The following is a 12212-nucleotide window of genomic DNA, read 5'->3' as shown; positions in this document are numbered from 1 at the left end:
AGCAGGGGAGGGGGTGCTTCAGCTGTGGTTGTGGACGTGACCCCGACATCTCTGTATCCCTTGCTGGACCTGGACCAGGTGGGAAGGAGGCTTAAGAAGTAGATGACAGTAAGAGCTGCTCCTGGGTGATCCCCTACTTTGGGATTTTTTTTTCTAAATAATTTGGCTAAAAATAACTGTAGATATAAATTTATTATTATGTAAACATAGATTATTTTTGTTATCACACAATAGTCCATTTGTGATCGCCAATGAAGAGACCCTGGGCAAATTATCTCCTCACTTAGTCCTGTTTTCTCGTCTATGGAATGGAGGCAATAATAGCTCTATCTCCTAAGTCCTTTCACCCTCCAAAGTGCTAGCCTTTGACAGAATCCCAATATTGTCCAGTGAGTTAGAACACATGGAGAGTATTCAGGGAATGGCAAGGAGTCCAGTGTGCTTGGTAAGAGAGAACCAGAGGCAGAGTCCTTGGGAGGTGAGTTCAGAGAAGTGAGGAGGAGGCTACAGCTCATGAAGGGTCCTAGAACTCATGGAAAGGACTCAGGCTACTTTACTGAGTGGAGTGGGACACCACTGGAAGGTTTGGAGCAGAGGAGTTGCATGATCAAATACATAATTTACCAGGAATATTGACTACTGTCCTATGCTGAAAACAGATGGGAAATTAGGAAAAGCTGAAGCAGGAGAACCATTAGGAAGATGTTTCAATTGTCAAGACAGCAAATGATGACAAGGAATGACTGGATAACTGGATCTAGAGCTTAGGGAAGAGATCCAAGCTAGGGGAAAGACTGAGGAGTTAGCATACAAACTGTATTTAAGAGTAGATGAGTTTGTCTATGGAGTGATGCACTTAAAAAAAAGTGGCCCAAGAAGTGATGTGTTTCCAGTTGCCAGAAAAAAATGCAGAGTACAATTGAATTTCAGATCAACAATGAATAATATTTTAGGATAAGTATATCCCAGGCAATATTTTCAATGTAATTGGGTTTGCTGTATTTATTTTTTTAAAATTTATTTATTAGAGAAGCTGCATGTTTACAGAAAAATCATGCAGAAAGTAAAGTTTCTATATACTCCCCCACAAACACACTTTTCCTAATTAACAATTTGCAATTTTCTGATAATTTTCAATATTACTATGATAATACATTTTTATTAAAATCAAACATTTTAGACCCCTGTAACAAAATTATAAACTCCTTGAAATCTCTACACCATTTTCCTTCTGCATCCACCTCATCTGAATCACAACTTGAGACTGCCTGTATATTCTTGAAGAATTTTTTCTTATGTAAATATAAATTTAGTATTACCTCTTTTGAAAAAGTGACATTTGCATATGTAGTTAAGGGATAGATGCTCAAGTAATTCTGAAAGTGGTTACCTTTAAAGAGAGAGCAGAGATTGGATACCACATTTTTCTGTTTCACAGGGTACATATTTGAACCAGGTGTGCCTAATTTTATTTCCCAAAATTTGCAGCAAATGGATCCAGATGACAGTCTATGCTCAGTGTCTTGAGGGTAGATCATTTATTGTGGATTAGAAGCAAATGATTATGCTCTCACTTGAATAATGTTCATCCACATGAAGGCAGGGTCAAAATAGTTTATTTTCCCATGTCTTGAATATCCTCACCTCACCTGTATAAATGAAAATGGCACAGTACTGTGAGAATGGTTGTAGATCATACAGACCAAAGAGGCAATTAGGAGTAATTCTTTATCTTACATTGTCCTATAGATTGGGGTGAGGGGGTGGTAGGGTAAATTACTATAAAGGGGACAGTATTGGGATATTTGAAAATATTTGAATAGGCACTATTTATTTTAAAACAGTAGTGTATCAACATTAAGATTTCTGAATTTGATAATTGTTCTAAATTTACATAAGAAAATATCCTTATTATTAGGTGATACATGTTGAAGTATTTACATGTGATGTTATTCTGATAATCTAGCATATATATGTTATAAATATTTTCAAGGTTATAGGGATGATAGTAGGAAGAAGGTTGGTCTGATTATAAAGGGATTACACAAAGGAGATTTTTGGTGATGTGTTTTTACTATGGTCGTGGTTAGACAAATGTACATGTAATTGGTGCACAGAATTATATGCACACATTTTATCAATGACAGTTTTCTGGATTTGATATTGTATTGGTAGGTTATGTAGGTAACTGGGTGTATGGGACTAGTATCTCCCCTGTAGTACCTTTACAACTTTGTGTGACTCTGCAATTATTTCAAAATAAGAAGTTAAAAAAATCACTTTCAGGATAAGATATCAAAGGCTTTACTCAAAGGAAAGTAATTTAGTTCATTTAGTAAAGTGCTGAGTTGCTCAATAACTTGTTTTCCTTGCTTTTTCTATTCATTGATTTTACTGTAAACATATGGTAGTTTGCCACCTTCTAAGATATGTGGACCTAGTATTCTATAGCCCAGCCTTGACCAAGCCAGCATTAGCCCTCAGCTTCCACTCATGCTCCCTTGCATCTGTTCTCCTTTCAGGAGTGAAAATTTTATTTTAAAAATTTTATTTGAGTATTTTATATCTTCAATATACAAGCCCTCTCTGATTGCATTTTCTACCCTGGGGAGTGGAGGGTATGATTCATTGCCCTCTGTTGCCACCTCCCTCTAGGGCTCCACTGAAAATCTTCTCTAATTTTATCCATGACTGGTTTCTGGGTTTTTGAACACCTTTACATGTATTCACCTTGTGTTTCTCAAGTGTGTAGATGTGTGACTTTGCAGACCAGTGACCAACTACTTCTCAGGCAGTTTTAATTCTGTAGGCCCTTCAGGGAGACGTATCAGAATTGGTGATGGGCTGTTTTTTCGGGATTCACCAAATCATTTTGATGTTCTCAACTTCCATAGGCTCATAATGAGCAGACCACTTCACCATAGCAATAGCCCTCTTCCTCTGTGCTCATTTTGGAGGTGGGGGCTCTGTAGGAGTATTGGAGAAGTGGGGGGAGGGAAGACAGGGGCAGGGGGGTTGACTAGGCTTTCTGAGGCATGGATAGGAGCAGGCTTCTTTTTGATTTGGAGAATAGGTGTGTACTTTATATAAGTTCCTCTGGTGGTTCTAGAATTTTGTGAGTCTGTTGGTGATCTAATCCTCAGCACGTGGTTTCAGCTACTACCCAACCAGTGACATCCACTGATTGTGTACCTTCTGACCTGATCGTTCTCAGGATCTTTATATTAATATGTACAATGTCTACTTTACATTCCGTTCATTGACAGCTCGTTCATTCATATATTCAGTCAACCCAGTTGTTGAATGCTGTGTGTGCAATTGATGTGAAGCCTGGAACACAAGGACCGCAGCATCTGCCATCAGGGAGCTGTAGTGTAGAGGGGAGAGAGGAGAACAGGATGGAAGTTTTGATCCCTTCTTGAGCCTATTGAAACATTCAGGAGAGAGGGTAAAGACATCCCTCTAATCAGGAACACAAGTGCCTTCCCTCCAGATCTGTTTGCCACATATCTTCTTCAAATCTAAAGTTACATTCTGAAAATGGTTGAAATACCTCACTAGCTACATGGTTACACAGTGGTTTCCTGTCCTTTTTCCACCTCTCTGGAGTCTAGAAACTTCTGGAGTTTTTTTTTTTGTTGTTGTTCTCCAATCCCAATGCATACATGAGCACTTATATCTAGATGTGTATATGTATTTAAGAAAGTGAAGGCACCTTGTGCTTTCTGCGACTTCCTCTTTTACTCTCAAGCTTTTATCTTGGAGATTGTCCTATACTAGAATGTGTATTTCCTTCTATCTTAAAATATGTTGCTCACTTTGGTCAAAGACCTGAATGGAAGATATTATAAGCATGGTTAATGTTTCTTGAAGAAACTTTAGGCAATTCTATTGCTCTCTATTATTATTTCCTCCAATTTATTTTGCTAGTTTGTTAGCTAAGAATATGTTCCATTTACAGAGTTATTAACCGTGCTCCACGCACTTGTCAGGTGCTTCAGCTGAACATAATATTGGTCTTCCCAACCATCCTGTTGGGTAATGGTTATCACCAAGGCTGAGCTGTGAGTGCCGGGCCACTTCCTAGCTGCGAGGTGCTGCTGTTACCCTTCTCAGTTTTCATAAGCTTGTCAATATTTTATCAATACTTCATATCTATGTTCTATATTTTGCAATCTAGTGCCTACTCACATTGTGTGTGGAGCTGTATATAGAGATACAAATATATATACATATACTTCATATACTGTACATATACATGCACATATTCTATGAGATTTTATATATACATACATCCACTTCTGGGCTGCCAGGTCTCCCATTTTATGAATTTACCTTATGATAGTAGTATTATTTGCCATGAAGAATCTTTCATTTTATACTGACTTACCTATCTCTTTTAGTTGCTTCCTTCAAGTTTATATATATTTGGCCTCACATTTTATTAAACTTTTCTGATAATTTTCAATATTACTATAGTTATGTATTTTTACTAAACTCAAACATTTTAGACCCATATAAAAATAAAATGCCCCTTGTAATTTCTACGTCACTGTTCATCTACCTCCACCACAAGTATACCACCTGTGAGCGTTCCTGACTATTCTTTAAGAATTTTTTTCTTTTAGCAATCCAAATTTATTATTACCTCTTCTGAAAGAGCCACCCTTGCATACATAGTTTATGTATGGATGCTATGCATCTTTGGACGTATTATGTCCCCCAAAACACCATGTTCTGTAATGAAATTTTGTGGGGGCAGATGTATTAGTGCTGATTAGCTTGGAATCTTTGGTTTAGGTTCTTTCCATGGAGATGTGACCCACACAACTGTGTGTTTTACCTTTCATTAGATTATTTTCATGGAGGTGTGTCCCAGTCAGTTCAGCGTGGGGTCTTCATTCAATCACTGGAGCCCTATAAGAGCTCAGACAGAAGGAGCTCCCTGCTGTAGCCAAGAGAGACATTTTGAAGATGGCCATTGAAAGCTGACGCTGACATTTTGGAGAACGCCATTTTGAAACGCAACCTGGGAGCAAGCAGACACCAGCCAAATGCCTTCCCAGTTAACAGAGGTTTTCCGGAAGTCAATGGTCTTTCTCCAGTGAAGGTAGCCTATGGTTGATGATGTACCTTGGACACTTTATGGCCTGAAGACTGCAACTTTATAACCAAATAAACTTCCTTTATAAAAGCCAATCCATTTCTGGTGTTTGGCAAAATGTCAGCATTAGCAAACTGGAACAGATCCAGAAGTAACTCTGAGCACTGTTTACCTTTAAAGAGAGAATAGGGACTGGAGACCATGTTTTCCTGTTGCACCAGGTAAATTTTTAAACCATGTGTGCATAATTTTATTTCCAAAAATTTGCAGCAAATGGATCTAGATGATAATCTATACTAAGTGTCTTCAGGGTAGATGTTTTCTTGTGGATTACAAGCAAATGATTATACTCTTACCTGAATAATGTTCATCCAGATGAAGGCAGGCTCAAAATAGTTTATTTTCCCATGTCTCCAACTAGGCTTACCTCACCCCAACAAGGGAAAATGGCACAGTACTGTGAGAATAGTTTTAGATCATATAGACCAAAGAGACAATTAGGAGTAATTGTGTGAAATCAGGAGAAATTGTGTACAAAACATGTGCATAGTTTTATTTCCAAAAGTAAAGACTATAGACTAGATGATAGTCTATGCCCAATGTCTTTGGAGTAGATATTTTCTTGTGGATTATAATCAAATGGTTATACTCTTACCTGAATAAATTTCATCCACATGAAGGCAGGCTCAAAATAGTTTATTTTCCCATGTCTCCGAATATCCTCACCTCACCCCTAGTTCCCAATACCGCATTCTTGGAGGCAGTGGTTGGTATTTAAACTGTCTGGTATAATGCCTCACATACACAAATACTCAGCACATATGTCTTGATTGAGTGAAGAAAGAATGACCCGTCCAAGAGACAGATCAAGACAGTAATTTTCAGCACATGGATCTTATGTAGCTGGGGCCACAGATTGAGAACAAGGATGTGCAAGTGCCTCAGAAAAGCAGTGATTCTGTAAATACAATCTTTCCCTTTTCAACAATATGCCCGGCTCCCCCCACCCACCTCTCACTACTCTCAGGATAACTTGCCCCTGCTCTTTCCCCTCCCTCCAAACTGAGAATCAGAGCAGAGGACTGAGAAGTAGTGTTGTTGTATGCTCTGCTGCCCAGGAGGCTGTGCAAGCTGATATAAATCAGAAAGTGCCAGTGATGGAAACCAAGAGACTGCAGACATCTGAGGGTGGGAAGAAGGGAAGCAAACACAAAACATACTAGGGGAACCAGAAACAAACTGGTTGAAGAAGTGAGGTTGCTGAGCACTCAGTTGAGAAGTGTTTAGTGCACTTGGAGACTGAATCATGAACCCTGTGAGTGGGATGGTGGGGATGAAAGATAGCCTGTTCTTGTGAATGTGGGAAAGAGAGGCAATAAACATAGCTCAGAAGACACAATCAGAATGGATCAATTGATTCTTTGGGTCAGTTTCCATCACTGACATGGAAAATCTCCTCCCAGCCCAACCTCATCTCCATCCTGGAAATGATCTGCCTGAGAATTAAAGCCACCCAGAGTGAGGATTTCTAACTAAAAATGAGCCTGAAAAGAACATTTGATGGTGGGTGGAAGAAGATGGAGAGTGAATGTTGCACCCATTGTCTAGTCAACTGTTAATTTTGATTTTTTTCCTGAATGGGAAAGGTCCTTTATGTATATGAGGGATATGGGGAAAAGGGGATAATAATCAGATGATTTAGATTATTTGTCTGCCTTCTTACTCTAGCACACAATGTAGCAGCTGTAATTCATTCTTCTTCTGAAGATTTCCAAGGCTATAACTTCTAGTGTTGATTGTTCTCTCAAAATCTAAATCAGTATGTCCAACAGCAGTTGGTCAACAGATATCAGTAATTTCATCTTTCCCCACAGACATTTTATACCCTTATGTTCCCTTTTTAGTGAAGGACCTATGTTCCAGTTTACTAATGCTGCTGTTACGCAAAACACCAGAAGTGGATTGGCTTTTATAAACTCTTGGTTAGAGAGTTACAGCCTTAAGGCCATAAAGTGTCCAAGATAAAGCACCAACAATGGGGTAGCTTCACTGAAGGCATCCAGAAAACCTCTGTTAGACTGGAAGGCATGTAGCTGGCGTCAACTTGCTCCTAGCTTGCATTTCAAAATGGCATTCTCCAAAAGTTGCTCTTGGGAGTTTTTGTCCTTTCTTAGTTGCAGCTCTTCCAAAATTGTCACTCTCAGTTGCTCTGAGGTCCTTCTGTCTGTGAACTCATTTATACAACTTCAGTGATCCAATTAACACCCACTCTGAATGGGCAGGGTAACACTTCCATGGAAATTATCCAATCAAATGTTTCACTCACAGTTGATTGAGTCACATCTCCATGGAAACAGTCAATCAAAGGATTCCAATCTAATCAACACTAATACATCTGCCCCCACAAGATTGCCTCAAATAACATGGCGTTTTGAGGGACATAATGCATAATACATAATACACTGCCCATTCAAAATTAAAATTTACATGAGATTCTTGGCCAAAATGCTGTCATTAGTCTAGGAAGAGGTAAAGTATTTGCAGAGATGGGAGATTAGCATAGAAGGGTCAGTAGAAAATGCTGAGTCCTGCTAGATGAAAGGAGATGCAAGCTGTGTCAGTCTATATTAGAGACTCTACCTACCACCAGCCCATTCCTACCATCTGCTCACAGTAACACACAACTATTCCAAAGCACAAACTTTGACTGGTGACAGTGCCTGGATGATCTGCCAAGTAATTTTGACTCAAGTTACATGTTAGCTAAAGTGAAAAATGGATACATATAGATGAGAATTTCCTCCAGGTGTATGCAGGGATTTAGGCCAAGCTCAGCCCACCAGACTTTCTTTCCAAAGTTCCTTAGCACCGTAAGCCAGATGCAGTTGTGTATTTTACTAAAGAGTATTAGATTGGCCTCAATAGGGGGGAGAGGTTGAAATGCACCACAACAACATACACCATATTTAATCAATAAAACCTTTATTACAATTAATTTATATTAATACAGCATAATTATCTAATGCAAGTTCATGTTCAAATATTCCCAAATGTATCTAAAATATCCTTCATAATTTTTATTCCTTTCTGATCCCAATCTTGAACAGCCACCCTGTCTTTTTTTGTCTTTTATAACTTGGAAATTTATATTCATTCATTTGCTATTCATTTTTTATATAAAAAAGACCTTATTAATTTTCTACTACATGTGTATGAATAATGAAGTAATTATTTCTAGTAGGTCTTATTCATTGTTGGAGGACAAAAGAAAATAAACTCCAAAACAGATACAAGAAAAAGACAATTTTAAATTTCAGTGAAATTCTATTAACAAAACAAAAAGGTGGGGTAAAGAGACTAGGACAGGAGAGACAGTCAAATTGGGTAAATCAAGATACTTTCACTGAAAAGATAGTATCTGAGAGGAGACAAGAGGGATAAGAAAGAGCCATGGGGAAGATTTAGTGACAGGGTGCTCAACTCCCCAGCAATGACCTTGGGGTGTTGAACACAAACAAGTTAACTGTAGCTGATCTGTAGCAAGGAATCAAGAATAACAGGAATCAGGTCAGAGGGACAAACTAGGGCTGATTTTTAAAAGGCTTTGGAGACAATGATGGGGAGTTAGAGTTTTACTATAAATACAACATATACTTGAGGGTTTTAAGCATGGAAATGAGAAAATATGACTTCTACATTCAAAAGAAAATTTTCACTACCAAATGGAGAGTGGATCCCAGGGAGCGTGTGTGGAAGCTGATGACTAAGGCTGGCTTGGTCGAGGCTGGGCTTCTATACCGGGTCCATGTAACTTAGAAGTTGGTAGACAATGCATATGATGTACAGTAAAATCAAGGAATAGAAAAAGCAAGAAACAAGCTTTTGAGAGTCTCAGCACTTTATTTAAATGAACTAGATTATTTCCTTGTGTGTAAAACATTTGATGTTCTATACTTAAAGTGATTTTTTAAGTTTTATATTTTGAAGTAATTACAGATTCACACAAACTTGCAAAGTTACTACAAAGAGGATGCTTATACCATCACTCAGTTCCTCATAGTACTTACTGTGCTGGTTTGAATCTGTTATGTGCCCAAAGAAATCCATGTTCTTTTAATCCAATCTTATAGGTGTAGGGTTATTAGGGGTGGGATCTTTTAATTAGTTGTTCTTCCATGGATATGTGACCCATACAAATGTGGGTGAGACTTTTGATTAGATCATTTCCATGGAGGTGTGACCCCACCCATTGCAAGGTGGGTCTTCATTAGTGCACTGAAGTCCTTAAGAAAGCTGAGAGCCCACACAGACCCAGACACATGGAGATGCTTGGAGATGCAGACAGAAAGACGTTTGAGATGCTAAGCTAAGAGATGAAGCCCAGAGTTTGCCCCAGAGAAGCTGAGAGGCAACTATCAGATGCTTAGGAAGAAATGCCCAGGGAGAACAAGCAAGGGTGCACAGGAGTTGAGAAGGAGAAGTTAAGAGAGACAGAAGCCCAGAGACATTTTGGAGAAAGCCATTTTGAAACCAGAACCCAGGGGCAAAGGACCAGCACAGGCCAGCTACATGCCTTCTGGATGCCATCGGCCTTTTTTTCAGTTAAGGTATCCTCTTGTTGATATCTTAATTTGGACACTTTTATGGCCTTAGAACCATAAACTTGTAACCTAATAAAGCCCCTTTATAAAAGCCAATCTATTTCTTCTATTTTTTTACAACAGCTGCTTTAGCTAACTGGAACACTTATCAATAAAATACAAAACCCAGAAAATATCATTGCTACAATGTTATTATATTTCTGTGTCAATTATGATATGTACATTTGTCAAACCACAATCATAGTCAAAATATATCATTAGAAAGATCCTCTTTGTGCTTCCCCTTTATAATCAGACCCACCACCTTCCCAGTATCATCCCTAAACACTGGTAAACTTTCATTACATATAAATGTAAAATTAATAGAATAACATCACCTATAAATACTTCAGCATGTATCTCCTAAGAATGAGGACATTTTGTTATGTAAGTACCAGACCATTATCGTAAAGAGGAATCTTGATTTTGATACATTACTGGCTTCTAAGAAATACTGCATGTTAAAATATTTCCAATTACACAGTTCTGTACACTTTGTAGTAATTTACCTTACGACACCCTCACCATAATCTACAAGACAATGGAAGAGAAAGAATTATTCCTAATTGTGTCTTTGGTCTCTGTAATCTAAAACACTTCTCATAGCACTGTGCCATTGTCATTTTTTCAGAGTTCATGACAGTTTTCTTGTGGAATGCTCCTTGATTTGGTTTCTGTGAGATTATTTCCCTATCATTTTTGCATTGCAAAATCACTCCTTACATCCCACAGGATCTAAAAAGCAAGTGCAAAAAAATGTTAGTATAAACCAAGAGGTTTTGGCACATAAGGTATACAAATGTTATTCATGTCAAAAAATACATAAAGGTGCAGGACATGTAGAGGTACAGGAACATAGTTAGTGGATAGTATTAAAGTAAAGTTAGGATTAAAGCAAATGAGGTTATTATGGATTTTTAACATATATATTAAATGATGTATTAGATATTTAATTATATTATGTATTATAATATATATATTAAATGAGATTACTGTAGTTTTTTGGTATATAGTTATTATAGTTTTTGGATGTTAAATTTAAGTCCCATGGTAACTAAAATGAATGTATGGGAGAATATGTAATCTGATAGAGACAGAATTTAGAGCACAGATTGCCAGAGGTGGCAGCTGAGGGAATGCAGAGTTAATGCAGAAAGGATGCAGGTTCCTGTTTTGGGAGATAGGGAAGTTTTATTGTTGGAAGATGGTGAGTATCCAACAGTTTTGTGAATGTGGTTAATCTCATAGAATGGTATGCTCAGGAGTGATTCAGATGAGAAAGTTTATGTTCTATATATGTTCCCACAATTAAAAATCAAAGAAAAAGTCACTAAAGAGACAATGACAATGCAAAGTATGACTCAGGATTGGATGAGAAAAGGCTCAAAGGGACAGTATTGGGACATATGAAAAACTGGAACACAGGCTGTAAGTTTATATCAGTATTAAATTTCCTGAACTTGATGACTGCACTTAAGGTGGTTCTTAGGAAATGTATTTGTCAGTATTGTTAAGAAGCAGTGTGTAAATAGACTACACTCAAGAGTTCAGAAAATAAAAAGAGAGAGAGATGAGTAAATAGATAGATGGATTGATAGATAAATGAGAGATAGCTAGAATGACACAGCAAATATGGCAACATGTTAAAATTGGTGGATCTGGATATCTGGTGGTGACTGTGTCAGTGTTCTCCATCTTGTGTTTCTATTATGTGTTAGTGATGATCCCATAAATTTGAAAGTACTTAAAAACAAACAGTTTTTTTTAATACCCCAAATAAGCCATGTTTAGTCATTTGGAGCTGACCTGCTCTGCCAACCCTACAAACCTGTCCCAACATCTGCTTGCCATAGATAAAATACAATGCTGCAGACATAAGGTCATAAGGTGCTTCAGCCACTGGAGCTCTCTGGCCCAGAGGCTCCCATTTTGCTTATTCTGTGACTTCACCTAGACCTATAAGCCTTGCCCCCCCTTCCCCCCCACTTTCCCTCCTCTCCAGGAGTTTTCCCATTCACTGCTCCCACTTCTGGAGGCTCCTTCCCACCACAGCCTCTGGAAGGTCTCCAGGTGGGGGCTTCCCCTCCACTGCCACTGTTTTCCCAATAAATAGCTTGTCGGTTACTGTCATCTAGTGAGCTAATATTTTTCTTGCTCAGCTCCAAAATCCTCAAACTTGAACTCACTACACTACCACTTAGATTTCCTGCTATATTCAAAATACAGCATGAATATGAAGAAAAGTGCATACTTTCTACCATATAAACATTTAAAACCACTTTCTATTAACTTAAGGTGCCAGGCCTCCGACGAGATACATGGAACATTGATATGAGAGACACAGTCCTGCCTTCATGGAGCTGCAGTCTCATAGGGGGAACTGGCTTGAAAGAAAAGGTCTCTTTCCAGCTCCATGTGGATGGAGGATTCAAGTGAGAATATTAAAATCCACTCTTCTTTTTTCTGGG

This window comes from Choloepus didactylus, chromosome 3, assembly GCF_015220235.1.
Source record: "Choloepus didactylus isolate mChoDid1 chromosome 3, mChoDid1.pri, whole genome shotgun sequence".
Classification (NCBI taxonomy): Eukaryota; Metazoa; Chordata; class Mammalia; order Pilosa; family Megalonychidae; genus Choloepus; species Choloepus didactylus.
The sequence above is the reverse complement of the archived record's forward strand: the minus strand, read 5'-3'. Positions refer to the sequence as shown.